Genomic DNA, 20,374 nt, shown 5'->3' with positions numbered 1-20,374 from the left:
CTTTCAGTTTACTTTTGAAATTACACTTGCTTTTACATTTGATATTAAGCAGTATCTGGTTTCCTATTGTCTTCTTTCCCTGTCAAATAATGTATACATGGAAAATCTACATCAATATTATCCTGTTTCTCAGCACAATGATCTCTCGCAAATGTTCTGAGTGGATGAATTTAACTTTACTATCTTATTGAATATTCCAAATTATGAATCTTTTCCCGATTTTTTTAACCTTTAAACTAAATAAAATAATTTTTAAAGTTAATTTACATAAACAGCAAGTGATCTCGATTCAGTATTATTATTATTATTTTCTTCAATAAAGAATTAAGGAAAAAGAAATGCTGGCAATGCCTTACTGTTTCATTCATCAAATACTATGTGTTTTCTACACGAAATCATCTTCCGCCCTAGTTCAAGAGAATTTACTTGACATTTTATTTTTCCTTGTTGATTTTATCAGTCAATGGCTCTACTAAATAACACGTGGTAATAATCTTTAAATAATCAGTGGAACAAAAAAATGTCATCAATTATATTCTTTCAGATTATTCAGTCAAAATTTTATTTTTGCGAATTAACTAAGAACAATAATGGTATCAGGTTTTTTTAATTAAATATTTAATAGATTAGTAGGTGCGGTTACTATGTTCTTAAATATATGAATTCAATACATTAAATACATGATCTGGAATAAAACTCTCTAGTACTACTAAAAATGTTTAAAAACCTCATCCAAATTCAAAATCCAATCGTTCTTCAAATTTCGGTTAAATTAAAATTTAGACGATTCTGTTGTTTAGGCTATTATTTGATTTTCAAAACTAAATCATAGGAATTTTATGTATCAGAAATTACTAATAATTACATTGAATGTAAAGTGAAAATAGCTGGCTATGTATTGTGCGACTTTCTTGCCTATGCCAATCAAGTCATACAATACCTTGCGCAGTTTTTTCACTGCATATATTTTCCGGCTTCACCGGAAAGTGTTTATTAATCATTAAGATGTCTTGTTCTTATTTTTATAATAAACTTTTAAACATAAATTTAAAAAAAACTTCTGAATTCTATAAAATTTTGGACCCTCCATATCAATCGGTTTCTTTATTGGTTGTAATGATTACCAAAAAAGATTAACCGTCAAAATTTTTAAATTTCAAATAAAAGGTTTTGATTTTGGGGTTCCCTTACACTGTGGGGACATTTTAGTAAACATTTTTTTATAAAGAAAAAATTCATAATAAAAAAAAAAAAATAATTATTTTAAATATTGAAAAAACAAATATGTTATTTATAACTTTTACGATAGTAATGAAAATAATTGCTTGTTATTTTGGGTGAGGGATATTATAGGAACCAAACTAATTAAATTTGAATTTCCCTTAAAATGATAAAGAAAAAGAAAAACTTTTTTTTTAAAATGATGAAAAAAGAACATAAAAAAAATACTGTATTATATTTTTTAGAGGTGGGTAATAAACTTAAAAAAATTCTAAAACTTCACATGTAGCCTAAGAGCTTAACAAATTTACTGAAGTAGAGCTTTCTCTAAATCTAACACCCACTCCATGAAGGTAAAAAAAGGACGTAAATGTTTTCAATAAATAAATTTTCTGTGTTTAAGGTTCGGGGTTTATATTTTGGGAAAATCCTATATATTTGTTGATAGCCCTATATAAGATGTATAAAATAGTAATAACTTTTAAAAAAATACTAAACCGAAGGGAAATTGAGCAAAAGAACAAAAAAATATATATTTAAATTTTAAGAGGTGGAAGTTGATTTTTGAAATTCTGTTTGTTCAGTTTATTTATACATAAATGCAATAAGATAACAAATTTACCAAAGTCTTTTCTAAATTGCCTCTGAAGAAAATCTAAATAGTTTTTGCGCGAATGCCCCACCCTCTGAATGAATTTTCAAAAAAAAAATAATTTGATTAGTGTCCCGTACACAGAAATATTTGAGTGAAATTTGAAGAAACTCCGGTCAATCTTCAGGTATAAGGCCAAAAGCAGTGCGACACACATACGTATATACATATGTATATTTTCTTTTGGTTTAGGTAAACCAGTTGGACCTTAAAACGTAAGACTTGTAAAAGAACCCGATACCCATTTTCGACACGATCACCCTTTTAATATAACCGTTAGAGCTGTATTCGCTGTAAAATGAAATGAACATCGCTGTTTTCTAGAAACGGTTGGTAGTAGTAAATTTCATTTAAAAAAAATCATTGCAGCCTTAAAGATATTTCTACTTTTCATTTTAAATTTAAATTTAAATATTAAAATTCCTACCCATCAGAAATTTAACCCATTACCATTTTAAGCTCATTAGTTATTAGTCAAGTAGCAAATGGATTTATGAGAATAATCCATTGCCACGTGGGAAAAGTGAAAATTAATTAGTAGCCGACCTCAATCTAACCCGAAATTGATTTTAATAATAAAGATGAAAAGGGTTAGAATCAAACATAGTAACGTCGTCTCAGCCTTTCATCAAGAAGGTCCCGGGTTAGAATCCCGATCAGACATACCATTTTTCTTTGCTACAAAAGTCAACATTTCTCATTTACACACAAAAAATTCAAGCTTTTGCCCGAATTGGTGAATTAATTGCAAAAAAAAGCTAAATCACTTAGCTTAACTGTACTTGTACTTGTTTCTTACTGCAGAATAATTTCCATTGACGCTTTTAATAAATCTTCGATTTTATTAAAAGTTTCCTTGTTATTTTTTTTTTTGCGTTATACGGGCATCAACTTCTAAGGTCATTAGCCCTCGTCACATTCCTTAAAAGAGATTCAAATCATCATCAGGTACGTCATATGTGAGGTGTAAAGGGCCCTTACCTTTTATTTAAAAACACTTAAAATAAAAAACAAAACAATTAGGCACACACATACGAGTATATTAACACTAAGAACACTTACAGGGTGTAAAGAGTCGGCCTTACAATACCACAAATACAACATTTTTGTTTCTTCCCTTATATTATTTTTAAGCACTCCCGGAGCAACCGACAACGCCATTAAGCATTACATCAGTCGCCGCCGCAGGATGCCATGGTAGTTGACTACCCCCCCCCCCCCCCCCCACTATAAATTGTCCTGTAGAACTTAACCCATCGAAGTCCGCCCCGCGTCATAGTAGCAATTCAACCACCTGTTCAGGACAACCAAAGAACCCCTCGGCGAGGAGGCTGCCCTTCCCGGTCCTGACCTACCTGGCTTCAGGCATGCCTTGCGCATACCCTTTGCCACGCGCCCTCCGACAGTCCTCGAGGGTCTCCCATGCCATCATTGCATACGCCCCGACTCCCCAACTCTTGCATGCAAGCGACTCCGGGCGTCCTAGGTAAGAGGGATGCCTCCCTGCCCTATACAACTTTACACTTTTTTATATTTTATTATACATAAAATTAAATTACATCCCTTAGAGATTCCTTAAAAAAGCTTTACTTACAGACTTATTAGTAGTCCACTGGCGTGCAGATAAGCAACTTTTTATTTCTAACGTTTTTTTTACTTCTAACGTTCTCGTTTGGACTTGTTAATGGCAAGTCTCAAAGCTTTCCTAGCGGCCCGTAGTGCTTCGAGGGCGACCCGCCTACCTTCACCATCAGGTCTTCATCCCTCTCTTACGAACCGTCTTTTGGCCTGTATGCATTCTTGCCTCCTAGCGGCGACCTCATGGTTCCACCAGTACACCTTACTCCTCCCGGCGTTCGAGGGAGCCGGCTTCACACGCTCACATGCTCTGCGAAGCACCTGTCTAACTTCTCATACGGCAGTGTCACCAAGTTCCCGACCTCCTCACGCAGACCCTCCCAAATCTCTTCGATCTCGTGTTTGGATTCAACATTAAAATTCGTTTATAATTGTGTTCCGTTCCCCGTCGAGCCGTCCGGTTCTGCGATCTAGTGGGTGCTAGCGCTCAACGGAGAGTTAAGATAGTACTAGCATTATACGTTAGAATCCTGCCCAGTGCGATCGTATGCACTTTCAGTCTGGATGGACATGTTCGGATGAACGTTTAGTTTATTAGTATAAGTTATATGTTATTTAATTTAATTATATATGTAAAGATATGCATCAAGTTCAATTATACATTTCATTAACTGTCAAGATGACAATTCATTAAACCGTTATTCAACAAGCAACAAGGCGTTGTCTTCATTCTTCACCTATGAACATACAGTCCAACCTCGCTCTAAAGTCTACCAACAAATAGCATCTGTTAAAAGCTCGTACTTGTGTATCACTCATCGATTCTTCTCTTATATACTTCTGGACAAGTGAGGACTGCATACCAAATGTTAAAAAAATTAGTTACATCATCCACACTTTTAATTTATAGTAACATTCATTTCACACTTTATGTAAATTCTAAATAATGATTGCTAGTATTAAAATTACATAGGTTTTCCTAAAGTTATAAAAAAATGAAATACTTCAATTTTTGAGCCGTGCAACAACTAATTAAACACTTTACATTTGTGTGAATATATGTAAATTCAGCTACTGAAATCAAATCTTCAAAAGGATCGAGTTCTAACAATGACGAGCAAACAATGTACACTGCACAAAAATTGTTGTTAAATAATTAATTCGACTGAATGCTCCAATACCTCAGATACCGAGATATGCTTGAATACCTCGGTGTACTAGCGTGTGTTTTTTCATTACGGGCTATTACTGTTAACCGTGCTAAATTTCGGTTTATTTCTTTTCAACCTATTTTCTTCTTTTCTTAGTACTTCCTCATACACTTGGATTGGGTTTTTTCTTCTAACTAGGTGTTCAGTTTTATTTTTTTTTTATGCAGTGTTACGCGGTGATTATTTATAAAACATTTTTATCAAAAAAATTACTTTTTTTAATTTATTGGTATCTAACCATTCTGGGAATTTGTTCTAGTTTCAACAAAAAAAAATTTGGGATCAAGATCACTTGTAAATATAAATGCAATTTCAAGACATTACATGTATGTTACACCAGTATTTACTAATATAGTTTATATAACAATTTTAGATTTGAAAGTATGAAAGGTGCTAATGGTTTATTTTATTATTATTGGCCTTGGCTTACATAAGAATAAATTCTTATTGAAGCTTGTCTTATTGTGAAGTCTTATGTCATTGGCAGTATATGGCTTTAGTTTTATAACAAAATTATTGAGTCTTGGTAGTAAATTGTAATTTCAGTTATTACACAGAATAATTGTGGTGTGTTCAAGAAATATTTTATCATAACAAGCAAGATTCTTATATTATGATTCAGAAAAATTAATTTTCCAAAATATTCAATCATAATGCTGAATTAGAAATAAGTTGAAAAATACTACTTTTTTAAAAAGTAGTATCAGCTACACGGTATCAAATACATTATAATTGCCAAACTAATAATTATTTATTGAAGGATTGATTTCTTTAAATTATATGAAAAAACATAATGAATGACTTACTCCACAGTGCATGATTTTATACTGATTGTTATATGTTACAAAATTATTGAAGGCAGGTTCTCAATGCCTTAACTGCAACAGTATTACTGGATAAGAAACTACTTAAAAGAATTCCATGAACTCATCTAGTAGATTTAATGAAAAGTACATTTTAAAAAATCTTAGAACCAAGGAAGATTAATCATTTATGGAGAATTTTAGAACTGGAATCTGTGGTAGTTAACAAAAACCAAGAGTCAATGAAGTTTTAGAAAAATCACATTTTGCTTAAATATAAAATTAGCTATGTACAATAATTTTAAATATAACTATTAGATATGTATTTTAATATATGTGTATGAATAGTAAATATATTTTAAGTATATGTATTTTTCCTTTGTTGTAACAGAGGCCCTCTGGTGAATAGAGGATAAATGGAATGAGCTTTTGGTATTCCATTTCATATTTTTTGTATTAAATCTTGTTTTTGATAGTCCATACTACTCCAAACAGCTTATTATGTATCAACAGTTTATAGTGAAATAAGCATGTGACATAATAAAGTACTGTTGTGTGGGATAAAAGAATTTTACAAATTTAAAGAATTCTACTTTAGCAGAATCTTATACTAGTGTTTAGAGAAATATACTCATACACAGAACATTTTTTTTTATAGAAAACCATTTATACAGAATAACAAACATGGTAATTTCATGTGTCAGGATGTGTTTCAATATGTATGTACCAAGAATGTATTTCACAAAACCACTTTTCATCAAAAGAGGAGAAGAATATTTGTCAGAGATTTAAGAAAAATGTTTTTGAGAGATGTTGAAAGTTATATGTGGTATACTAACCTTCGATTTTGCTACAGAAAACAATGACTTAACACTTCAGGTTGGTAATGTATTACAGATTTAATTAGTGCCTATAATAATAGGTTAAGAGGTGATAGTTTGTGGCTTGAAAAAATTTGTGATGTGATTAATAAATTGTATCAGTTACATTAACATAGCATATATACAAATTGTTTCTTTAATGATTTCAACCCTGTTGATTAACAATAATCAATTTGTGAATGAATAGGTGTTGAAGATCTAGCGATAAAAGACAGATGCTTTTATTCACTTTACAGACTAACAACACATTATAATGTTAAAAATATGAAAATTTATTTAACAAAGCATTAAAAGAATTTTTAATGTTTTGTTAAATATTTTTAACTAATTTAATGATTTTTAACTCATTTTTAACTTAATTTAAATGATTTTTTAATTTTTTAATTTTTAAAACTAGAGGAAGAACTCCAGTTTAAAATTATGTTGTTGCAAATTACGCAGGATTAAAGTTTTTCCATCACTAAGAACTTGTTTAAGTCTACATAATAGCACTTAGATGCTACATTGCTTAGCAACATAGATAAATGTTTTTAGAACATGAAAAGATGACCGGAATTCAAACTTTGAACATCACAAACAGCAGAAAGCTCACAAAAGAAAACCACAGTCATTGAATTCTGTGTTTGTAGTTCTATAAAAATTCATTGATTACCATTTATCATTCTAGTACAATAAGTTACTTAAAAGGAAAAAATTAATTTTTGTAAAATTAACATTAAGCATTGGCCAAAAACAGGGTAAAGCTGTCAACTTAAACAATTTTTATACACACTGTACCTAACATTTCTTCTGATAGATAAGTTTTAAAATATAAAGGGTTCATTAAAACTAATCAGATCTTATATTATAACACAAGAAATAGACAGTTAAATATATTAAACTTAAAAATTCTATGGTATAAAAATACTGTCTTTTTTTAATTCACAGAATTTTTTTTTATAAAACTATTTTTTACGCAATAAAAAATCTGTGCTATTCTAGATTCCATTCTGTAACCATTGTAATAAGGATTTAAAAACATTCCATTATTCATCTTCCCATTATTCTTTCCCTTTCTTACCTGCCCCTACTTTAGTTTAATCCCTATGGAGTTTTTCTGTCCACAGAGCCTGATTTTCTAGAGAAATAAAAAAGAATGGTAATCTGGGATTTTAATTTATAATTTATATGAGTAATGTAGTCTTCAGTTTTTTAAGATGTTTTAAGTTCAGTAGAACTGGAAAGTGCACTTACTTTTACTACTAGTAAAATAAACAATATTGCAATCATTGATAGCTGACTTCTATTAACTCTGATAATATTAAAATTTGAAACTTGCACTTGATGACTCTGATTAATATTGATAAGCAATTTATCTTATTTCTGATGAAAATAACACTGTCTTCTGGATAACCAGAAGTCTTCTATTGAGGATTACTTTGCATACAGGATCCAATTTTCTATTCAAAATTGAATTAATATGATAAATTAAATTGAAATAATGATAGATTGTACTATCATTATTTAACATTTATGTTTAATTTTAAACAACTCACAAAAATATTTATTTACAAAATGGTTTGTTAAAATTGATTAAATTTCCAACATTATTTTAAGTAAATATCTTTTAAATATAAAAGACTTCAATTTCAAACTCAGCAATCAGCCTCTGATGATTGTTAACCTAGCCTAATATTTTACCACGAAATTGTAGTTGTGAAACACTTACTTTTTGGTTTTTTCATTACATATTCCAGGTGATTTTTATTTTCCATTACTAAACTTCAGAGAATGAATGAGGATGATATGTATGAATGTAAATGAAGTTAGTCTTCTACAATCTCAGGTCGACCGTTCCTAAGATGTGTGGTTAATTGAAACCCAACCAACAAAGAACACCAGTAGGTGTTCTACAGTCTAGTATTCATGATCGAGTATAATCCTTGATCTAGTATTAAAATCTATATAAAAGTAACTACCTTTACTAGGATTTGAATCTTAGAATTCTTGACTTTGCAATCAGCTGATTTGCGATAACGAGTTCACCATTAGACCAACCCGGTGGGTTGCATTTTGCCACCTGTAATAATTTATTGTATCATCATATTTATATACAGTATACCTTGCATTACAAGATTAATAATGATTATTTAACACGTTATTGGATTTTTATTTATGTACTACAAAATTCTCCTTAACTTTCATGTAAGTTCCGTCTATTTTACCACTGATCATTTCTCTTTCCACTTCTGAACACTTTTCTTTAACCCACTCTTCTTTTGCTAATTTTCACTTCCTGTTTATAGTATTTCTCAAATGTTGATAGTCCCTTTTACCTTTTTGTCACTAAAATTCTGATACTTTCTACATTCACCCATGAGCTGCAATATATCCTCTGATATCCAACATTTCCTACCACTTCCCTTTGTTCCACCTAAGTTTGCTTCTGTTGATTTAAGAATCTCCTTTTTAACATTCTCCCATTCTTCTATATTTTCTACGTTATCGTTTTTACTCAGACCTCTTGCAGTGTCCTCAAAAATCTTCTTTACCTCCTCTTCATCAAACTTCTCTAAATTCCACCAATTCATCTGACACTTTTTCTTCAGGTTTTTAAACCCCAATTTACATTTCATTATCACTAAATTATGGTCACTATCAATGTCTGCTTCAGGATATGCTTTGCAGTCGAGTAGTTGATTTCTAAATCTTTGTTTAACCATGATCTATCTGATACCTTGTAGTATCACCTGGCTTTTTCCATGAGTATATTCTTCTATTATATTTTTTTAATTTGGTGTTGGCAATTACTAAATTATACTTCATGCAAAACTCAATAAGTCAGTCTCTTCTTTTATTCCTTTTGCCCAGCCCATATTCACCCACAATATTACCTTCCTTGCCTTTTCCGATGCTTACATTCCAATCTCCAACTACTACTAAATTTTCATCCCCTTTTATGTGTTTAATTGCTTTGTCAATTTCTTTATACATACTGTGCCTCATCATCATGGGCACTTGCAAGCATGTAGACGTTAACAATCACTATCGGCTTAGGTTTTGATTTTCTCCTTACTACAATGATTCTATCACTAATTTTGTTTTAAATACTCTACTTGTTGTTATGAAACCTTCTTGTTCATTATGAAACCTACTCCTGCCTGCCTTTTATTTGACACTGAGTTAATTATTCTAGAATCACCTGACCAGAAGTCGTTTTCCTTTTCCCACTGAACCTTGCTAATTCCTACTACATCTACATTTAACCTATCTATTTCCCTCTTTAAATTTTCTAACCTACCAACCTTTTTTTAGACTTCTAACACATCATATATAGAATGTTATTTTTTTTAATTTTCTGGTGATCCGTTTCTTAGTAGTCCCCACCCGGAGATTCGAATAGGGGGACTAGTTTACTAACGGAATATTTTACCAAGGAAGGTGCCTCCATCTTTGTTGCATGAAAATGCAGAGAGCTACATTTTCTTGGAAAAAAACAGCTGTAGTTTTCTACTGCTTTCAGCTGCACAATGCTTAGAAGATTGAGTGATGTAGATATGGCCGTTTAAGTCCTCCTGACCTATGCCCTTAACAACTACTGAAAGAGCTGCTGCCCTCTTTCAGTAATCATTCCTTAGTCTGGCTCTCAACAGATATCTCTTCGATGTGGTTACACCTTTGGTGCAGCTACTCTGTATCACTGATCACTCAAGCTCCCTCACCATTGGCAAGGTCTCATGATTCATAGAGGGAGTTCATTGTTATTATAAAATTATAGACAAAATTTTATTTGATATATAAATAATGTAATTATAATTAAAGTATAGTGCCATTATCATCTTAACAGTTTTCAGAAAGCTGCTTGTAGTAATGTTATTAATAGGAAAATAATTCTTCATTTAATTAACTTGTTTGCTTAACTGGTCCCATCTAGTCAGTTAACAAAGGGTCTGGTGCATAAATAAGAAATAAGGGTCTGGTGTAGTAAAAAGAAATAAGAATTAGGAACTTTTCATGAGGACGATTGTTAAGGATGGTAATGGTTGTTTATGCTTGATATCTCCAAATACTGTTTCATAATTTCTAATTTAATTACTTATTAGTTTACATTTATTGTTATTTTCAGAAACATTAAGTACTAATTTGGTTACTTATACCATGATTTATTCTTTTAGTGTTGATAGTTTTTTGTTTTGTTTTTAAATTTTTCTAACATACACATTTATTATTATTATCATGAAATAATGTAAACATGTAATTTGCTAATCATGAATTAAACTAAATAAAAATAACATATTAGTATTGCATATAAATCAATTTTACATGACAAAGGTAGTGTTTACGTACTTATGGAAGTAATTTTGATAGTCTGTAGTATGTAATAAAGATTAAGTTATAATTCAGTTGTATACATGGCATAAACAGACAGTACCATGGTTAAAAAAAGGCTTGCTGAATCAGTGAATAACATTTTTACTGGGTAAAACAATCCTCTGCCTTATGTTTATTTTGAAATGTTGATTGTGAAGTAGTCTGTAGAATAGAAGATTTAATTTAGTTTGGTTTGGGGATATAACTAGAATAGAAGATGGATAATTTCATGTAAAAAGTAGGGCAGGAGTACATATCATATGAAGAAAGAAGAAATAACTGAAGATGTAAGTATAAGAATTGCACGACCAAGACAATAAAAACAAGAATCTGACTAATGAGAGGACTGCAGTTATGGATTTCATCAGCTGATGGGAGAAGCATTTTAAGCTACAGAAATCTTTAAAAGGTAAATAAAATACTTTTAAAAATCTTAGGTTACGTCCTTTTACAAGTTCCATTTATTTTTATTGCGTGTTTCCTTACTTTAATACAAGAAATAAAAATTTTCATATACTCAAGATTTTAATAGTTTGGATCATAAAATTAGCCTAATCCAAAAGAATAATCACATTCAGTCCGTGCATTCTATTACTTATCCTTGATCAATTTTTGCAAATATATTTCTTTATTAAAAGGCTAAAGTAAATGTTCATGATTCTCTGTTATTCTTTGCTTTATTTTTTCAGTACAACCTAGCAGCCAATTGGTGGTTTGTTAAATTAAACTTGTTTATACAAATCTGACATTAGTGTAATATATTCTTGTCATAAATAGATCACTAAAAAAAATTGTTTATGCTTGATATCTCCAAATACTGTTCCATAACTTCTAATTTAATTACTTATTAGTCTGCATTTATTGTTATTTTCAGAAGCATTAAGTACTAATTAGGTTACCTATACCATGATTTATTCTTTTAATGTTGATAATTTTTTGTTTTGTTTTAAAATTTTTCTAACATACACATTTATTATTATTATTATTATTATTATTATTATTATTATTATTATTATTATTATTATTATTATTATTATTATTATTATCATTATTATTATTTTTTTTTTTTTTTTTTTTTTTTTTTTTTTTGAGGTTTTTAGGGGCATCGACTACTTTGGTCATTAGCCCCGTCCCACTTCAAAAAAAAAACAAAAAAAAAGGTTCAAAATTTCACAAAATGATCAAAATTTTGCTTTTTCCTTATAATTTCTGGTCCAATTATATCACTTTCTAGGCTTTCCTTTCGGCCAACCTTTTTTACACCGCTTTTCCATTCTGCGAACGGCCTCAACTTCCGACGACAGAGTGTCTGAGGCATCGGACATGGCATCGTCTTCCCTTTCTGACGCCAATGACGTTCGCCGGCTTACATCAGGCGATGAAAGCTTCAATGGTGCTGTGAGCATCGTTGCAATTGAGTCTAAACTTGCAACCGATGCACTTTCGGCGGCTGATGAACTCGATTCGATATCTAAGGCTGTGCTTGGGCCGGCTGATACAGATGCTCTCGCCACAGTTGTTCTCTGAGCTTTTGGGGCCTCTGTAGGTACGGATTTAATATCGTCTGTGTCTGGTGCTTTTTCGATAGTTACTTGCACCTCCATTTTGGTTGACGCAGATTTTTCCTGTACTCTTGTCACAGTATCCTTAGCTATATGACTCGTCGTCGGGGTGATCTTTAGATCTTTGTTAGATAAATCAAGATTTTTCTTCATTATGTCTATTGCTGGAGGTATAATCGAGGATTTTGCCGGTTTTTTAAACTGCACTGGTACGGGTCTTCTGTCGGCGACGTCAGTCCGGGATTGAGCCTTCTCATGCTTACTTTGTTGTATCTGATGAGTCGACTCGATCTTGGAATCAATGATTCTTTCTATCACTGTCGCGAGACTTGGTGCCATCGTATTAAGCAACTGCTCCACGTTGATTTTAGGTGTGAGGGGAGCAGCAGCTGCTTCTGCGTATGAAGTCGATGGTCTAGGTGTACGTAGGTTTACAATCTTCTTCGCTTCAGGGTAGCTGACTTTTTGAAGCGTTTTAACCTCCTGAATGGCTGTTTCTGATTTGTATACTGGGCAGTTCCTGGATCGACAGTTATGGTGCCCTTTACAATTAATGCAGACTGGAGGGTCTTTACATGGATCACCCTCATGTATCTTCGATCCGCATATACAAATTTCCTGCGCTTCACATCTAGCGGCAGTGTGTCCGAAACGTTGACATCTAAAACATCTCATCGGCTGCGGAATAAATGCCCGTACATCAAGCCGATGGATGCCAGCTCGTACCTTTTCAGGAAGACTTGGCCTATTGAATGTCAATACATGAGAGGCCGAAGGAAGAATCTCACCGTTTCGTCTCATAGAAAGTCTGCGACAATGTGTCACTCCCTGGCTAGACATTTCCTGCACTATTTCTTCTTCAGTACAGTTAAGAAGATCACGGCAAACAACAACTCCTCTAGATGAATTAAGTGTACTATGCGGTTGGACAGTAACCGCAAATTCACCGATCTTCTTCAACGCCTGGACTTTCTGACTTTGCATGTCGTTTATAGTTTCGACATGTAATCCGTTAAACGTCTTACGGATATCCTTAACAGGACCACCAGCACAATTTGTAATCTCTCTAGCAATTAAGAATGGACTTACCTTTTGGAAGTTACCATTCTCTTTTGTAATGACCAAAAATCTTGGTTTGGGAAGATTATTACCAAACAAAGCTTTTCTCAAATCTTTACTGATTTTATCAGCATCTTTTCTAATTCTATCACTCTCTTTACTTTTTTTCCGCTTCGCTTGTGGCGAATCGGCGGTTTCTAAACGAGGGTGTTTACGTGCACCCTCTGCCACGTTAGTTTGTTCAGAAAAATTCATGAACAGTGGATCCCTTCTGTAGCAAGGCTAGCCGCCGGGGTACACCCCCACTCCAGGGCTACTAACCTTGGAGGTCCTATCCGGTACTCCGGTGGAACCGGCATATGTCCTGGCAGAGAGCGGATGCGCAGTCTCTGCACTGACTCCAGGCCCCTACACACCGAAGCTTTCAGGGCTCCCATGCTCCGAACATGGGCACCTTAACTACATGCTTGCCATCGCAGGGGGCATGTGGACAACGGAAGGGTCTCCGTTACACCTGCAATAACATTGACCCTGGCCGCCACATCGCCAGCTCTAAGAATGGTATGAATCCATTTCCAAAATCACAAGTTACTCCATTTCCTGCAGGTAGCCAAAAATCCGGTCCATTTAGTGACCTGAAGTTGGAACCAGGTCAAACTTAACAATGCATAACCGAGGAATTTACTCGGAACCCCGTTAGCCAGCTATATGTGATGTACAAAGGTACAGCTGTTGCCGCCCTGGACGTGGAACATAGATGTTGTGTTCCGGACGTGGGGATTATCTACCTCAGGGCATTATTATTATTATTATTATTATTATTATTATTATTATTATTATTATTATTATTATTATTATTATTATTATTATTATTATTATTATTATTATTATTATTATTATTATTATTATTATTATTATTATTATTATTATTATTATTATTATTATTATTATTATTATTATTATTATTATTATTATTATTATTATTATTATTATTATTATTATTATTATTATTATTATTATTATTATTATTATTATTATTATTATTATTATTATTATTATTATTATTATTATTATTATTATTATTATTATTATTATTATTATTATTATTATTATTATTATTATTATTATTATTATTATTATTATTATTATTATTATTATTATTATTATTATTATTATTATTATTATTATTATTATTATTATTATTATTATTATTATTATTATTATTATTATTATTATTATTATTATTATTATTATTATTATTATTATTATTATTATTATTATTATTATTATTATTATTATTATTATTATTATTTTTTTTTTTTTTTTTTTTTTTTTTTTTTTTTTTTTTTTTTTTTGAGGTTTTTAGGGGCATCGACTACTTTGGTCATTAGCCCCGTCCCACTCCAAAAAAAAATAAAAAAAAAGGTTCAAAATTTCACAAAATGATCAAAATTTTGCTTTTCCTTATAATTTCTGGTCCAATTATATCACTTTCTAGGCTTTCCTTTCGGCCAACCCTTTTTACACCGCTTTTCCATTCTGCGAACGGCCTCAACTTCCGACGACAGAGTGTCTGAGGCTTCGGACATGGCATCGTCTTCTCTTTCTGACGCCAATGACGTTCGACGGCTTACATCAGGTGATGAAAGCTTCAATGGTGCTGTGAGCATCGTTGCAATTGAGTCTAAACTTGCAACCGATGCACTTTCGGCGGCTGATGAACTCGATTCGATATCTAAGGCTGTGCTTGGGCCGGCTGATACAGATGCTCTCGCCACAGTTGTTCTCTGAGCTTTTGGGGCCTCTGTAGGTACGGTTTTAATATCGTCTGTGTCTGGTGCTTTGCCGATAGTTACTTGCACCTCCATTTTGGTTGACGCAGATTTTTCCTGTACTCTTGTCACAGTATCCTTATCTATATGACTCGTCGTCGGGGTGATCTTTAGATCTTTGTTGGATAGATCAAGATTTTTCTTCATTACGTCTATTGCTGGAGTTATAATCGAGGATTTTGCTGGTTTTTTAAACTGCGCTGGTGCGGGTCTTCTGTCGGCGACGTCAGTCCGGGATTGAGCCTTCTCATGTTTACTTTGTTGTATCTGATGAGTCGACTCGATCTTGGAATCAATGATTCTTTCTATCACTGTCGCGAGACTTGGTGCCATCGTATTAAGCAACTGCTCCACGTTGATTTTAGGTGTGGGGGGAGCAGCAGCTGCTTCTGCGTATGAAGTCGATGGTCTAGGTGTACGTTGGTTTACAATCTTCTTCGCTTCAGGGTAGCTGACTTTTTGAAGCGTTTTAACCTCCTGAATGGCTGTTTCTGATTTGTATACTGGGCAGTTCCTGGATCGACAGTTATGGTGCCCTTTACAGTTAATGCAGACTGGAGGGTCTTTACATGGATCACCCTCATGAATCTTCGATCCGCATATACAAATTTCCTGCGCTTCACATCTAGCGGCAGTGTGTCCGAAACGTTGACATCTAAAACATCTCATCGGCTGCGGAATAAATGCCCGTACATCAAGCCGATGGATGCCAGCTCGTACCTTTTCAGGAAGACTTGGCCTATTGAATGTCAATACATGAGAGGCCGAAGGAAGAATCTCACCATTTCGTCTCATAGAAAGTCTGCGACAATGTGTCACTCCCTGACTAGACATTTCCTGCACTATTTCTTCTTCAGTACAGTTAAGAAGATCACGGCAAACAACAACTCCTCTAGATGAATTAAGTGTACTATGCGGTTGGACAGTAACCGCAAATTCACCGATCTTCTTCAACGCCTGGACTTTCTGACTTTGCATGTCGTTTATAGTTTCGACATGTAATCCGTTAAACGTCTTACGGATATCCTTGACAGGACCACCAGCACAATTTGTAATCTCTCTAGCAATTAAGAATGGACTTACCTTTTGGAAGTTACCATTCTCTTTTGTAATGACCAAAAATCTTGGTTTGGGAACATTATTACCAAACAAAGCTTTTCTCAAATCTTTACTGATTTTATCAGCATCTTTTCTAATTCTATCACTCTCCTTACTTTTTTTCCGCTTCGCTTGTGCTTCGCTTGTGGCGAATCGGCGGTTTCTAAACGAGGGTGTTTACGTGCACCCTCTGCCACGTTAGTTTGTTCAGAAAAATTCATGAACAGTGGATCCCTTCTGTAGCAAGGCTAGCCGCCGGGGTACACCCCCACTCCAGGGCTACTAACCTTGGAGGTCCTATCCGGTACTCCGGTGGAACCGGCATATGTCCTGGCAGAGAGCGGATGCGCAGTCTCTGCACTGACTCCAGGCCCCTACACACCGAAGCTTTCAGGGCTCCCATGCTCCGAACATGGGCACCTTAACTACATGCTTGCCATCGCAGGGGGCATGTGGACAACGGAAGGGTCTCCGTTACACCTGCAATAACATTGACCCTGGCCGCCACATCGCCAGCTCTAAGAATGGTATGAATCCATATCCAAAATCATATGTTACTCCATTTCCTGCAGGTAGCCAAAAATCCAGTCCGTTTAGTGACCTGAAGTTGGAACCAGGTCAAACTTAACAATGCATAACCGAGGAATTTACTCGGAACCCCGTTAGCCAGCTATATGTGATGTACAAAGGTACAGCTGTTGCCGCCCTGGACGTGGAACATGGATGTTGTGTTCCGGACGTGGGGATTATCTACCTCAGGGCATTATTATTATTATTATTATTATTATTATTATTATTATTATTATTATTATTATTATTATTATTATTATTATTATTATTATTATTATTATTATTATTATTATTATTATTATTATTATTATTATTATTATTATTATTATTATTATTATTATTATTATTATTATTATTATTATTATTATTATTATTATTATTATTATTATTATTATTATTATTATTATTATTATTATTATTATTATTATTATTATTATTATTATTATTATTATTATTATTATTATTATTATTATTATTATTATTATTATTATTATTATTATTATTATTATTATTATTATTATTATTATTATTATTATTATTATTATTATTATTATTATTATTATTATTATTATTATTATTATTATTATTATTATTATTATTATTATTATTATTATTATTATTATTATTATTATTATTATTATTATTATTATTATTATTATTATTATTATTATTATTATTATTATTATTATTATTATTATTATTATTATTATTATTATTATTATTATTATTATTATTATTATTATTTTTTTTTTTTTTTTTTTTTTTTTTTTTTTTTTTTTTTTTTTTCTGAATTTTTACGGGCATCGACTGCTAAGGTCATTAGCCCTCGTCACATTCTTTAAAAGAAATTATTATCTCCATCAGGATCGTCATATGTAAGGGTGTAAAGGGCCCTTACATTTTATTTAAAAACACAAACTTCACAATAAACATTAAAACATGAAAGACAAGGACAATCACAAACACTTACGGGGTGTAAAGGGCCCCAATATTAAAATTTGAGATAGGTTCTCAAAAGACCATGAACTTAAAATTATAATTAATCTTCTCAATACCATATCTTTCCTCTTTCTTCTATATGTATATATATATATAACTACCACTTAGAGTATCTTTTTCCACAGCTTTAAACTTCCATTTTACAGACTTTTAAGAAGTCCACTGGCGTGTAAAAATGCAACTATATTTTCTTCATTTCCATTATCCAGATCAGCACTAATATTATTTGTAAAACAGAACCTCTTTCTGAGGTCCTCATATATGGTACACTCTTCTATTAGATGCTTGATTGTCAGTGTTTTATTGCAAACACCGCACATTGGTCTCCCTTCGCCGGTTAACAAATATAAATTTGTTAATCGCGTGTGACCGATTCTAAGTCTGGTCACCGCTACTTGTTCACGGCGAGTCAATTTAAAGTCGCTTTTCCATTTATAAGGAGAAGTTTTAACTGAGTTTAATTTTGTATTTAAACTCCTCCATTCAGCGTTCCACTTGTTTCTTACTATATTTGTTAGACGGTTTTTAATATCTGCCACTCTTACAGGAAATGCATCCAAATCATCGCAGACTGTTGCCTTTCTGGCAGCTTCGTCTGCGATTTCATTACCTGTAATACCAGCATGCCCCGGAGTCCATACAAATACGCATCGCTGTCCTCGTTGTTTTAGAACGTATAAAATGGACAGGATGTTTGCAATTAGGACATCCTTAATGTTCTTGTTCCGAATTGCGACAAGTGCACTTAATGAGTCGGAACATATTAGCACTCTCTCTTCGCAATAGTGTTCAGTGTAGCGAAGAGCTTGCTGAATTGCAGTGAGCTCTGCCGTGTAGACACTGGCCACATCTGGCAGTCTCCAAAAGTGGGCTTCTTCATTTACATATATCGAGCATCCAACACCATGTTCAGTTTTAGAACCATCAGTATAAATTCTAATATGTTCTTCGTAACTACTGACGGTTGCTAAAAAATCTTGCTGGATGATCACTGCTGGTTTCTTTTTTATTTCTCCTTGAGAGAGATCCAAACTTGTATTTACCGCTGGCAAGAGCCATGGCGGTATTTCTCTAGTAGAAATTGCTAGTGTCTCTGGTATAGCAATTTCATATTTCCTTCTTAATTCGTGGTACCTAATTCCGGCTGGTCTGGAATAGGTAGCACGACGTTCGTATAATGCAGCCATGGGATGATTCATAAACAATTTATTATTTATATGGGCAGGGAAAGCCCATATATTTGCTGCATATCTTAACAAGAGGATCTCTCTTCTATAATGTAGTGGCATTATTCCGGCTTCAGACATCAGACTAGCCGCCGGACTCGTGCGGAAAGCACCTGTTGCGTATCTTATTCCGCTATTATGAACTACGTCTAACTTTCTTAAGTGCGACTTTCTAGCGGATGAATATACGATACATCCGTAGTCTAGTTTAGATTGAACCAATGCTTTATACAGTCTCAATAATGTCTCTTTTCCTGAGCCCCAATTTAGGTTCGATAAACATTTTATAATGTTTAGGGCTCTTTTGCATCTATCACTCAAGTCCTGTATATGTAATCCCCATGTGAGGGATTTATCCAATACTAGTCCTAAATACCTTACGCTGTCTTTATATTGTATTGGATTATCATCAATTGTCAGAGCAGGACTTTGATGAGGAATTCTCTTCCTACAAAAGTGTACACAGCACGTTTTTTCTGGTGAGAATTGGAATCCTGTATTCCTTGCAACTTCATTTAGAGCATTGATCGCTCGTTGCAATTTGTACCTCACTATAGCAGTCTTGTTGCTGGCATATATGATTGCCAGATCATCAACATAGACGCTTTTGCTGATTTCTACTGGAATGGCTAATATCAATTTATTAATGGCAATGGTAAACAAGGTACCGCTCAACGGCGAACCTTGCGGTATGCCATTTTCCATGATTCTTTCACGTGAATATTCGTTGTTGACGCGTACTTGGAAGGTACGATCATTCATGTAGTTGCTGAGTAATATAGGCAAATTGCCACGAATGCCCCATTCATGTAACTGGAGCATTATACCATGACGCCAGGTCATATCGAAAGCCTTCTGAAGATCAAAGAAGACTCCGACACAATGTTTCCTTGTAATAAAGCTGTTATATATAATGTCCTCTAAGCTGATCATTTGATCAGTGGTAGAATGGTATTGTCGAAAACCTGCTTGATACGGTGATATCAGGTTTTCTTTTTCCAAAACCCAGACGAGTCGATTATTAATCATTTTTTCCAAAATTTTCCCCATAGCACACGTCAAAGAAATAGGACGGTAGCTATTGGGGTCTCTTAAATTTTTATTTTTCTTCGGTACTGGAACAACATGAGCTTTTTTCCACTGCTGCGGGTACGTTCCATCCCGCCATATTTTATTATAAAGTTCTAATAATCTACACTTTGCAGTGGTATTCAGCTGCCTGATCATATTATAGTGGATTTCATCCGGACCAGCAGCTGTGTTACCTGATTTTTCCAACGCCTTCGCGAATTCTTCCATTTTAAATGGTACATTATATGAGTAATTATACTC

The 20,374-nt window shown here is 33.2% G+C and overlaps 1 protein-coding gene across 1 annotated transcript in view; it reads left to right on the top strand.

Annotated features, from left to right (window-relative positions):
* Positions 1-6,128: 6,128 nt before the first annotated feature.
* Positions 6,129-20,374, top strand: part of LOC142318205 (uncharacterized) — a 75,596-nt gene continuing 61,350 nt past the window's right edge. The window contains exons 1-2 of the mRNA XM_075354766.1: positions 6,129-6,344; positions 10,906-11,105. The gene's annotated coding sequence lies outside the window, so the exon portion shown is untranslated. The remainder of the gene's footprint in view (positions 6,345-10,905; positions 11,106-20,374) is intronic.

The sequence above is a fragment of the Lycorma delicatula genome, chromosome 1 (assembly GCF_047948215.1).
Source record: "Lycorma delicatula isolate Av1 chromosome 1, ASM4794821v1, whole genome shotgun sequence".
NCBI lineage: Eukaryota > Metazoa > Arthropoda > Insecta > Hemiptera > Fulgoridae > Lycorma > Lycorma delicatula.
This window is presented reverse-complemented; position numbering and strand designations above follow the sequence as displayed.